Raw genomic sequence first — 13,877 nt, forward strand, 5'->3', positions numbered from 1 at the left:
CATTTTGGTTTGGGATGGCGTGATTTCCAAAGTGATTAGGACATTTTCTCATTGCTTACAGCTCAGCAATAATGTAGTTGATGACATTTAATTAATTACCTAGTGCAGATTATTAATTAATTAACATACATATTATCTCCTGTTCATTTAAATGAGATAATATCGACTTAGTTATATTAGAGAAGTATTTTATCATCTCAAACAGTAAAAAGATAAAAATACTCTTCAAATATAACTATCTGAATATTATTTAGTTCATTCAAATATCCTTCAAATATAATTATATTGAAGGGGTATTTTTGTCTTTTCATTTGAAAAAGATAATATTCAATTAATTATATTTGAAGGGTATTCTCGTCTTTTTATTGTTTGAGAAGACAAAAATATCATTCCAATATAACTAACTAAATATTATCCGGTTCAACTAAACTAGAGAGAATCTTAATTCCGGACACTAACCATCATCTATTCTAGACTTCTAGCGAAGAAAATTAACAACTTTAGATTTTTCTTTGCTAATTAATGACCCATTTTGGATAAAAACCACGTAGGCACGTCCACAAGAAGTTTTAAAAAAAAATTGTTTTGACTGCCATCCAAATTTGAATAGAAATTTTCCCAATGAAGACTGCCGTCTAACAATTTCGTTGCAGATTTGGCAGCATATGTGCAATCGTTTCTTTAACGGTTCATATTTAATTTTATATAAATTTATATTTGAAAAAAGATTTTCAACATTCGTAAGCTTGCGCCATAAATTCCTCGCATTTCTATCCCTCCAAAGATAATAATTAAACCGCAGCCGCTAACGTTAACTTGACAATAAGCTCAAAAGGGACGCGGATGCGATATCATCTTGTTCGAATGTTATACTATTTTGAATAGGATAAATGATAAAAATTATTATCTATCCCATTTTTTACAATGAATCTATCATTAGATTTGTGGAATCCACATGCAAAATAATACAAAGGAAAAATGATGTATAATTAAAATTCCATCAAATTGGCATGGTGAAGAAGCTAATTAATGATAATTAAAGCTATCACTTTCTTGCCGGGTTTGGCTTACCCGCGGTAGATTGGTCGGCCACAGGTTAGGATTTCTACCAAGGGTTTTTTAACCCTTAGAAGAAAAAAACGTGAACTAAAAAAAAAAAAAAAAAAAAGAGGTTGTTAGAAATGAGTCTTGGGCCTAACTCAACTCAAAAGCTAGCTCAAGAGTTGAGGTTTCCCCTCACCTTATAAATGGACAATCTCCTTAATACCCAGGCAATGTGGGACTTCCAACACCCCCCCTCACGTGTGGCGGGAGGACATCCAAGCCAACACGTGCGACAATAGGTGACGGTGGGCCACAGCCAATTAATTGGGTTAGGCTCTGATACCATGTTAGAAATGAGTCTTGGGCCTAACTCAACTCAAAAGCTAGCTCAAGAGTTGAGGTTTCCCCTCACCTTATAAATGGACAATCTCCTTAATACACAGGCAATGTGGGACTTCCAACAGAGGTGAAGAACGTAGAGATGGAGCACACCACAGTGGAAAAATAATCGGCACAGATCAAGATGGATGGCGTCATTGAAGCATGCTACAGTGAAGAAGACGAAGAAAAGGAAGATGAACTCCTTCAAACCCCCTGAATTTGACCCTCTGTTTCTAACCACAAAAGCAGTGACGCCGGCCACCATCCACCACCAATAGGGTGGCTACCCACCATCTGGTGACTTTCTCCAAAAACACTACTCTCTCTGTCTCTCTCGATCCCCCCTCTGCCCACCAACGATGCCCACCCACCACGGCACCGGCTAGGTCAGCTACCTCCACCCATTTCACCTTCCCCCATTTTCCCTAAAATTTTTACAAGCAAAACTGTCCTTTCATAGTAGATGCAAGCGATTTAGACCAGTGGGAAAAAATAAACACACCATGTTATCAAGTTCATGAAATGGGCATAGAATTTTTCCACCCAGTAGAAAATAAGTTCTAAATTTTTATTTCTGCAATTAAATCTTGAGAGAAATATTGGTTTTGTGATAGGACACTGCATTCATGGGAGAACTATAGAAACACATAATATAATAAATATAAAGCAGAATAATATGAAATAAAGGAAAGAGTGAAAGACACAAAAATTAAGGTTATTCGGCATATAGCCTACGTTCACACACACTAAAGCCTTATAGGCTATATATTTCCTTGATTTATGGTCTGAGTATACAGCTCTATTTATAGAACTTTACATGTGATTTGAAATATTTCAAATACAAATATATCATTTAGGGTTATTATTTAAATCTCTTGATTTAGAGAATACAAAATCAACATTTAATTCAAAGGATTTATATCCTTAACAAGAACAACGTCCAATGGGGATGGGGAGAGAGAGGGGGAAGTGAAAAGAGAAAAGACAACTTTGGGGTTTGGGTAGAAAAAATAAAAGAATTGGGGTTTGGGTAGAAAAAATAAAAGAAATTGACAGGAGTTAAGGGTTTTTTTGACGGAGTTTGATCTACCGCAGGTAAACCAATTCCTTTCTTGCCACTCGTGATAAAAAGAATTGACTCCATCATTATTTATATATACTCTTGAATGCATTAAAAAAAAAAGTCCTTTATCTTCTATTCCATTCTATTTTAATTTTTTCTTTCTTTCTTTTTTATTCCTTTGCTAAATCATTGAAGATTAAGAGACTATTTAGGATTGCGTTTGAAAATTAGAGTTTTTAAGTCAAAAAAATATTTTTTTGGCAAAAGTGAGTTTTGGCCATTTTTAGGCTTTTCGGAAATTTAAAATCGCTTTCAATTTTTTGTACCAAACGGTACTTTATTTTCAAACGGACTTTTTAAGTGTTAAACGCACTTTTAGACCCATCATATGTGCACCCAAACAGGTCCTAAATCTTCTAGTTTTCATTTGCAAACCCTTTTGCCTTCTATTCTTTCAATTAAACCAAAATAATAATCACATTCCCAAGATGCAACCATGATTGAAGTTGACAACATTAACATCACCAAATAAGATTGTAAACAAACAATTTTAAAAAAAAAAAGAAAAAAGAAAAAAAAGGAATAATGAACATGACATGTCCTTCTTTATTGATTAGGAAAACATTTTGCTCAATATATACTTCAAGTCTTCAAGGCTACTGAATGTTACTTTCAGTTGGTGCACCAACTTCTCTACTTAATTAGTTAATCATATGACTACTACTTAGATACACCCAATAGTACATTACTTTGGATCCAACTTGCATCCTATTGAGAAAAGCATTGGAAAATTGACAGTTCATATTCAAACGACATCGGAATCTAGCATAATTGACCAAAAAGGATGGCCGATCACCTTCAAAAGCCCTTAGGGGTGACGCGATTGACGTTAAAGAAGAGATATAGTAATTTGACTTATGTAATAAATGTTACGTAAACTATTTCGTCGTTTTGCCAGAAAATATAGTAAAATCTGTAATATATATCCCCAAACGTTTTCCAAACAAATATGTGACGTTTACTTTAGTAGCGCAAAATGGGGATTATATAGATGAATAAACATTAGTTTTGACAGGATTTAAGGGTTGGTTGCTCTTACTAGCCATTGCATTCAATGATCCAATGCAAAATCTTAATTTTATTTTTTTAATAAAAAAAGGAAAAAGAAAAAAAAAAACATTATTGAGCTTGTGTCCTATAAGACTTTATGTAGTAGTCTAGCGTACATGCGAGCTATGTATATTATATATATACAGGAAAAAAGAATTAGAAAATAGCATGGGGCTTGTCTATCAACGTGGAAGTTCTAAAGCCAAGCATATAAATTAAATTATATAATTTCATGTATTGAAGATTATTATTTTGGGATCCGGCTTGTAGGCGGTAGTTTTTATGGAAGATTATCATTTTGGCGTTTTGCCCAGTTAAAAACTAGATTTAAAAAATTAATAATAAAAATTTAAAAAATATTAATTAAAAAGTAAAAATATTAAAAAACTAAAACAAGGCCACCTCATTTTGGCCAAGGGGTGGCTCCACCCCATGGCCCTTGGGGGTGGTCCGGTCACCCCCAAAAGGCCAAAAGAAAAAAAAAACTGTGGATGAACCCAGTAGCGAGTATGACGCCGGCAGCAAAAGACTTGGCGGCGAAGAAGAGGTTGCTGTTGGTATGGAGGAAGCGGCGGTTTTTTTCCACGAGGGGGATGGTGATTCCAACCACTTTGGGCCTCCGACGATGAGGATCGACGCGATGGCGACGAGTTTGGAGATGAAAATGGAACCTCATCCCGCCAACGAACCAGTGGCCTCTGCCCACGATACAACAGTTTCTACCTGCAATTTCACCAGCAACCGCACGGTCCCACGAGCAACGAGCTCCAATCTCCATCGGTGAGTGACGCCAACGAACCTACAGTTCCGCAAATGGCCCTGTGGCCTCAACTCAAGTTCGTCCTCCTAGCCTTGGGGTCGCCCAACTTTGCATCAAGTTTGTCGGACTTCAACGAGTCTGCAGCAAGTCTGGAGCCACCCCCTTGGCCAACCGGTCAACCCATTTTGTTTTAATTTTCTTTTTTAATATTTTTATCTTTTTAATTATTATTATTATTATTTTTTAATTTTTGAGTTTTAATGAATTTTTTATTGTAAATTTTTTAAACCTAGTTTTTAACTGGGCAAAACGGTACCGTTTAGTAGAAAACGGTATCGTCTTGCATGTTTTTTTAAGGGTTGACCATTAGGTAGATTGTTAATACACGATAATGAGGAGAGGGAAAGACAAAGTTTTGATATTGCTATTAAAAAATGTATGAAAGGTTAAGGGCTTGACCTTAATTAACAATATATATATATATATATATAAAAGTTTAGGGATATTTGTGGAAATTACAAATGATTTTAATTAATATGGATCGGTTCCATTGATTACAGATGCCGTACGCGTATTTAGTACGTGCACGTCTTAAATTGTAATCTCGCCTCACCAATCTCCACTGTGGTGTGATTAAAAAAAGAAAAATAAAAAGAGATTGCCTTAAAATGGCAGATTTTTTTTTTTTTTTTTTTTTTTTTTTTTTTAAGGGAAGATATTCCATACTCATTCATTGATGAAAAGATCATGGGTAAAAGTTCTTATAAATAGAGGTAGCCAGACATTAAAGATACATACATTATAAGTCGAATATTCAATACCTATCAATGACATCAACATCCGTTAACCCATGACTAGTCTTCAGTTTTAACATCAGATCTACTACAGACAGACTCAATCCAATGCATAAGTAGCTCTTATTTCTCGATCCTGAGAGCAGAAAACCCTCATGCTGAAACTCATCAACCTCGACCCGATAGCCAGGATACCGTTCACAACTTCACATCCACAAGCCAAAAAATTGGACCAAAAGCGAATATCCCACAGATCATCAAGAGATAGGACATAACTTTATTACAAGCAACAAAAACAAGAACAAAAAACCACAAAAAAAAATAGAAAATAGAAAAAACAGGCAAGAAACGAACCGAGAAAAACTAGAAAAGAAATACAAGGAAAAAATAGACAAAAGCCAAAAAACCACAAAAACAAAAAGCGACACAAGAAGAAAACAGGCCTCAAAGCGAGGCCGCTAGAAAACGACGCAAGGAGGCTATGGATACGATCGGAGCCAAAGAGCCAGTGAGAAGAACGCGAGTCTACGTGGGTCTGACGGGTTATGTTGGTAACTCCTAAAAAAAAAGAAAAAGAAAAAAAGAGTTATGTGGATAAAAAACTGTTTTTTTTTAAAAAAATAAAATAAAAAATAAAAAAATTAAAGAAACAACCTAGTAAGCTATGAAGAACAAACACAACACCTCAAAGGGAGTTACAAGCCAACAACAAAACAAACAAACACAACACCATTAGTGTGTTGTATTTTATGTAGATATAACACAGAAAAGAGAAGAAAGTTTTTAAAATTTTCTTATAAAATGAGAAGAAAATTCGAATATCCATGTGCATCATTTAAAACTTTTTTATTTCGAATTCAACGGGATATCTTGACCTGCCGTTGACCTTTAACTGTTGTACCCCAGGTGAACTCTAGTCCCCCTACACCGTAAAAATCTGCCACACATCTCGAGGCCTAATCTATTGAAACAAGAATCAATCAATCAATCAAGGGGCTTCAAAAACGGTCGGCGGCTAAAAGATTCACTGGCGTACGTGTCAGATGATGTAACATGCGCACTACTACCCATAATAAGCCACCGCCCACGACCACATGGGCCCGGCTGTCCTACCAGGGTTGATTTTGCTGATAAATGTTACAGATTCTATCACTTCAAAAATTTCGTTAAGAATGAAAATTATTATTATTTTTTGAATAAATTATTATTAAATTTTAAATTTAATAATAATTTTTTAATTTTACTGTTACCTAAAAAATATAAAATTTAAAGGGTTAAATACTCCATACTCCCTTGGGGTTTCTCAATTTTATTTTTTTCTCTCTGGGGTTTCATTTTTATCACAGGAGGTCCCTGTGGTTTTGATAAGTGACCAAATTAGTCCATCCATTAGTTGACCGTTAGTTGACTGTACGGACTGACACGTGGACCAATCAGACATCGACACGTGGCACATATATTAATTTTTTTAAAACTTTTTTTAATTAAAAAAAATGTATTTAAAAAAAAAAAAAAAGGGAAAAAACTGGGCCACCCCCAAATTGCCAAGGGAGTGGCTCGGCCGCCCCCAGTTTTTTCGGCCACCCCCAGTGGGTACTGAGGGTGGTTTCGGCCACCCCCTTGGGGCCCAAGGGGGTGGCCGGGGTCGCTCGGCCACCCCCAGTTTTTTCCCTTTTTTTTTTTTTTTTTGTTTTTGTTTTTAATATTTTTTTAAAATTTAAAAAAAAAATACATTTTTTTTATTTAAAAAAAATTAAATATATGCCACGTGTCGACGTCTGATTAGTCCACGTGTCAGTCCTAACGGTCAACTAACGGATGGACTAACTTGGTCACTTATCAAAACCATAGGGACCTCCTGTGATAAAAATGAAACCCCAAGAGGGAAAAAATAAAGTTAGAAAACCCTAGGGGGTTTTGGAGTATTTAACCCAAATTTAAAATATGTGAGTGCGAAAATAAAAATGTGTATTATTTCTTTATTTTGCTCACCCCGTCACCTGCATGGGCTTTAACGAGTTGTAAAAGAGTTTAAATTGGTTTCGTTATCTAAATTTGAATGAGTCCATTTAAGGGCATGTTTGAGTGTGTGTTTGAGGAGTTTAAAAGTGCGTTTAATAATAAAAAAGTCCGTTTAAAGAAAAAAAAAATACATGTTTAGTAAAAAGAATTGAAAGCGTTTTTAATGGTTCAAAAAGCTTACAAATGGCCAAAGCGCACTTTTGACAAAAACTTAAAAATGAAGCTTTTGCCAAAAAGTACTTTTTGACTTAAAAACTATATTTTTTAAACGCAATTCAAAATATGCTCTAAAAATAAGTTACCTATTATTAAAAAAAAAAAAGAAAAAAAAAAAAAGAATAAGTTACCCAAATAAGGAGTTCTTCTCATGCATCATAGAGAGAGCATAGCTGAGTGTGCCCTTTTCTCTTTACTCCTTCTCCCTCCCTTTTTCCGCATCCATCATAGATCGATCAAGGCGCATTTGTCAATGGTCCTCAGGGTGCTTTTTAACGGCGCGTGGAACGCGTAAAGATGTGTTGGGTTTTTGTTATTGTATTTTCGTTGTTTTTAAATAATAATATTTTCTTTCTAGATCTGCTTTTAGTAGCGATTTATGAGGTGGAGTTTTATTCGTTTTCTTAAGTTTTGTTTTTACGAATCCTTAAGAATAACGGAATTAGTTTCTAGTCAATCTTTTGTTTTCTTATGGTTCTTTTTTTGGAAGTAAACCATAGACAATGGCGAAAGAGTTATCAGGCATAAAGAAGAATTGTCACTATTGTAAAGGCAGCAAATAAGATTCCGATTGATAAAGCACTAGTAGTGGAGATTAAAAAAAAAAAAAAAGCCAGGGAATCAAGGATCTGGCAGCGAATAGAGACATGATTTACCGGAATTTGTTGTAGATTTGAAACTGATTAAGACGGTGATTTTTTATAGATGCTGTCTTATATAGTCCGAAAGGCTATTATGTATGTCATAAATAATATTTGAATTGTGAAAATTTCAAATTATATTAATGAAGAGATCATTGGTAAAAGGGTTGGAGTTGGCCAAGACACTATTCATCACCATTTCCCAAAAAAATAAACATCAAAACATTTTAACTTTTTCACTTTTTATATTAAATCATTCACTTTTTATTATTATTCAAATAAAAAAATCACTACAAAACAAAATTTTTTTCACTTTTCCATACCATTTTTTCATTTTTTTTTATACCAAACATTCTTTTTTTTTTTTTACATCAACTACAGTGTCTCGGCCAACCCATTTATCAAACACCACCTAAAATCAGCCAATTCACCCCTTGAGAGGTGGTCAACCAATGGAGGAGGTTCAACCTTCAAAACATATGAAATAGACAATAAGAGAAATTCACACACACCTATAAATCTGTGATAAAATAATAAGCAACATTCATAATAATAATAATAAAATATGTGGCCAATTTGAGCATTGGATGACAGCAATTTGTACAAATCTCGACTTAATAACCTTTGCTCAACAAAACAATAATCAAGTCCACCTTCCATTTTATTTTATTTTGAGTTGGATTAGTAAGTACGCAATGTGTAGTATTGTTTTCACCGAAATCTAGATTTTGATTGATAATATATATATATATATCAAAATAACACAAAAAACTATTAAAAAAAAAACTATTTTTATATTTATATCACATCAAAATACTTTTTTTTTAAAAAAAGTACCCTTTAAAAATCATTAACATACGGATATATTATGATAAATTGAAATCCAAATTTCTTTTTTCTAAAACTTGAGTGCAATGCACAATGAGATGATTTTAAGAGACATTTGTACATTGTACTATTCTTTTAGCTTAATTACTGAAGTTTACTTATTTAACTGTATGTAACATTTCCACAGGAATGTTAAGTTTTATATTAATTTATTACTAAGATCGAGCTTTATAAATGATTATAAAAACTTCTAATGTAACTTAATTAATTATTTTAAAATAATAATGTAAATATAGCTAGCATTTTTTTAAAATATATATATATATATATATATATATATATATATATGTAGGATGTTATCGACCTTATTCTGAAGAATAAAAAATTGGTCTCCTTTTCGTTTTGTTTTCATCATTTTTTTTTAAAAAAAAAGTTTATAAGTTTTTATTTATTTTTTTTTGTTTTTATTTTTTATTTTAAGGGAAATCATTTCAATCTCATTAATTGATGAAAGATTATGAGCATAAAGCTCTTACATCACAGAGCAAAAGTTATGAGAAAATCATAGTCGAAGCTACAAGGTTACAAGTCATAGATACATACATAACAATATGACATTCAAGATCTATCTATGACATCAAAATCCGCTAACCCATGACTAATATTCAGTTGTAACAATAGGTCTGCTCCAGACTGACTTAATGCGATAGATAGGTAGCAACATCTTCCTGCCGAAACTCATCATTTTCAATTCGCAAGCTAGAAAATTATTCACATCTTCAACCCAACCGGCCAAGACCACAAAATATAAGGAAAACGAAAAATACAGGGAAAAATAAAGAAAAGGCATAAAAGCCCACATAACACCACCGGAGGAAGGCTGCCGAATGATTCTGGCCAGAGTGCGAAAAAGTTACGCAGGCACGTGCGAGTCACGATCCGTTGTGGGGTTGCCGGACTTAGAAGCAGGCAGGGCCGATGAGTGCGGTGGAGGGACGCGTGTCGAGGTAGGTCTGACGGAGGGACGTAGATCGAGTTTTGAAACAGTCTGATCCAAGAGTCTCATCAACCTAAAAAAAAAAGACACGGCATAAATAGTGAACAACACACTTTGCGCAGTGGCGCTTGAGCCTATAACAAAAGAAAATTAAGTGAAAAAAAAAAGGGGAGTAAAGAGTCGGGAAAGGGAGGAGGAGGAGTTTATAAGGTTAATAAACCGCAAAGGACTAGAAAATAAAAAATAAAAAATACAGTGGATGTTTGGAAATAGCTCTGTGAAGATATAGCAAAACTATTAAATTGTGAGAACAATTCAACTTTATTAAACACCACCAGAGGAAGGTTGCCAAATGATTTTGGCCAGAGCGCGAAAAAGTCACGCAGGCGCGTGCGAGTCACGATCCGTCGCGGGGTTGTCGGACTTAGAAGCGGGTAAGGCCGATGAGTACGGTGGAGGGGCGCGTGTCGAGGTGGGTCTGACGGAGGGACGTAAATTAAGTTTTAAAACAGTCTAATCCAAAAGTCCTATCAATCTAAGAAAAAAGGCACGACAAAAATAGTGAACAACACACCCAGCGCGGTGATGCTTGAGCCTATAACAAAAAAAAAAAATTAAGTGAAAAAAGAAAGGGGAGAAAAGAGTCGGGAAAGGGAGGAGGAGGAGTTTATAAGGTTAATAAACCCCAAAGGACTAGAAAATAAAAAAAATACAGTGGATGTTTGGAAATAGCTCTGTGAAGATATAGCAAAACTATTAAATTGTGACAACAATTCAACTTTATTAAATAATTTAGGTAGCAATAATTAGTCATTGACAAAGTTGTAGGCTAGTCATATTTTATTTTATTTATTTCTTATTATCGGGAAAGTGATGTGACATGATAAGAAATCTGACAGAAAATCACTTAAAAAGTTATAAATCTTTTTTCCTAGGTGGTGGATTTTTATTTATGATTTTTCTTCTGAATTAAAGTTTAATTTCAGGAAAAAGAAAACGACAAATGGGAAAATCAGAAAAGGGCGTAGCATTATTGGTGGTGTTTGGTAAATGAATTGGCCTAGACACCGTAGATGATGTGAAAAAAAAAAAAAAATTGGTATAAAAAAAGTAAAAAAGTGGTATGAAAAAGTGAAAAAATTTTGTTTTGTAATAATTTTTTTATTTGAATAATAAAAAAAAGTAAATAATTTGACATATAAAAAATAAAAAAGTTAAAATATTTTGATGTTGATTTTTTTAGAAAATTGTGATAAATAGTGTCTAGGCCAACTCCCACCCTGTTACCAAACAAGGCCATTCTTCCTCCACTATGCGCAGTGGGGGGTGGGGGGTGGTCTTTGACAAACAGAACCCAGGTGTTTGACGGCCAATACTTAATCTGAAATTTTGTTTGAAATATTAATAAAAATTAATTGATGGGCTTGGCTTTTGTCTTTGAGCCCGTTTGGGAGTGTATTTTTAAAGAAATAACTTGCGTTTGTAAACCAAATCGTAATTTTGGATTGTTTGAGATTGCGATTTAAAAAATATAAATTTTAAAATTATGAAAAAATTCTGTGCGATTTTAACATGTTTTACCAAATGCCTGTGTAATTTTAAAAAGTAACGATTTCAAAAACGCAATTTTTAAAATCATACTTATTTATCTTTGATGAAAAAATCAAATTTTGAACGTTGGTTGTCCAAATCTCTTAGGTCAACTCAACTCCATAGTATGAGAAGTGTTAGAAAGACAAATAAATGAACTCAGAAAAATTTTCAAACTGATGTGACAAAGGGTTTTTAAATTTAAAAAAAAAAATGCAATTTCCTCTCTCTTGTCTGCCATTCACGGTCTGCCACGTCAGTTTAAAAATTTTTCTAGGTTCATTTGTTTGGCTCTCTAGTACTTTCCGATTGTTATTCCCTCTCCTAAAATAATCATTTGTTAATGTATTTTTTTTGATTTTTTTTTATTTTTCTTTTTTGGGTTGAAAAAAATGTTCTAATGTAACATGAAAGTGAAAAATTTTCTTATATTTCTAGGAGTAATTTGTGTTTGGGTTTTATTTTTTAATATTTTTTTCTTAATTTTAGATATTAGGCAGTGTCAAAATATTTTATTTTAGTTTGACTTTTCTAGGAATAGAATAAGTAAATTAATTTAATACAAAAATCGACTCACAAATAAAAATAAAATCCTTGGAATATTTTCTCTTCCTCCAACAAAGGTTTCCCACTGGGATTCTTTTCAAACACTGTTGGCTGTTGCCTTTAGTTGGTAGTGAGGTTTGGATAATTTAATATGCCAATGACATTACATTATTATTTATTACAGTATATTCTGCCTATCACATATATAGATGATGAAGAAATATTTATTGTATTTTTTTTTCTTAATACTAATTATGAATAGGAAACATCGTTGTTGCTAATTGTCGATGTAGACAATTTTGTCGAATTAAAATTTTGTGTCTTGATTCTTGCTTCTTCATATATATATATATATATATATATATATATTCAATGAGAAATGTACATTTTCTTTGCTAATTAAACGTTTATCTCTCGTATATAATGAAAAAAAAAATACACTAAACCTAAGAAATGAATAAATATAAGAGATAAATGTCAAATGATGCTTCTGCAGCATCTCCTTTAAAATGAAGGATGAGAATTCTTTAAAATTTGAAGGAATTATAGCTGTTTAAAGCATTTGATGTGGATGCTCTTAATACTGCTGAGACTTAGTGTGACCAATGAGATGAACAATGCGTTTAGCATTGCGATTACGCAGATAAAAAGTGTCAATCACATAAAATATATCGTTTGAGAGTGCGTTTTTAAAAAATTGCAATTTAAAAATATAAACTACAATTTTACTATGATTTTACCATATGCTAATTATTAACTATGTTTTTTTTTTAAAAAAAACAAATGCTATTTTTAAATTTAAAATTTTTAAATCACACCCAAGATGAGCTGTGTCTGACTGTCGACGAGAGTGTTTTGAAATAGCAAACTCAAACGGACTGAAACTTGGTTGACTTTAACACCCAAATGATTAAGTTTATATTTTAATTAAAGGGAAAATTCACTTTACCCCCCCTGAAGTTTCAGGGGTTTTTCAATTCGAACCCCAATGTTTAAAAATTGACAATGTACCCCCCTAATGTTTCAAAAATTTTCAATTCAAACCTTCCATTACTAATTTTTGTTTAATTGGACGAAAATCATCCCATGTGCGTCTCACGTGAAATTTTGATGCCCTCTATTTCAATTTTACTCTCATTAATACCTATGAAATTATATAATTACCCTCATTAAAACCTATAAATTTGAGGGTAATTACGTAATTTTATAGGTTTTAATGAGAGCAAAATTAGAATAGAGGGCATCAAAATTCCACGTGAGACGCACATGAGATGATTTTCGTTCAATTAGACGGAAATTAGTAACGGAATGTCTGAATTGAAAAATTTTGAAACATTAGAGGGGTATATTGCCAATTTTTAAACATTGGGGTTCGAATTGAAAAACTCCTGAAACTTCAGAGGGGTAAAATGAATTTAACCCTTTAATTAACTACGAAAAACGATGACTAATCAAACCCTATGTATTATTAGCATTACGTATGATACTTTTTCATATAAAATATTATATAATTTTATTAATCTTAATGTGGCTTTCAAGCAAGAAAAGTCATAAATAAGTAGACTTTTCCATATACCTATTACGTTATATATTATCATTGAATTGAAAATTCCTAATTTATTTTTTTAGTTACTGACCCATTCTATATTAATCAAAGATCATAGCTAGCTAGGTAGCCTTAGGTTTAGAGGCATTGACTAATTAATATTAATGACTATGCTTAATTATTTTTCTGATGATATCTAGCTATCTAGTAGTTTTATATACACTTCATTCAATCAACTCATTGTAGTTGCAAAATTTATTTTAATTTGGTTGGAGTTTGACCCTAATGGTCTACGAATTATTTTAAAGCAATTAAGTCGGTGAAGCTAGGGTGCATGTG

Source organism: Corylus avellana, chromosome 5 (genome assembly GCF_965113065.1).
Source record: "Corylus avellana chromosome 5, dhCorAvel1.hap1.2, whole genome shotgun sequence".
In the NCBI taxonomy this organism is placed as follows: domain Eukaryota; kingdom Viridiplantae; phylum Streptophyta; class Magnoliopsida; order Fagales; family Betulaceae; genus Corylus; species Corylus avellana.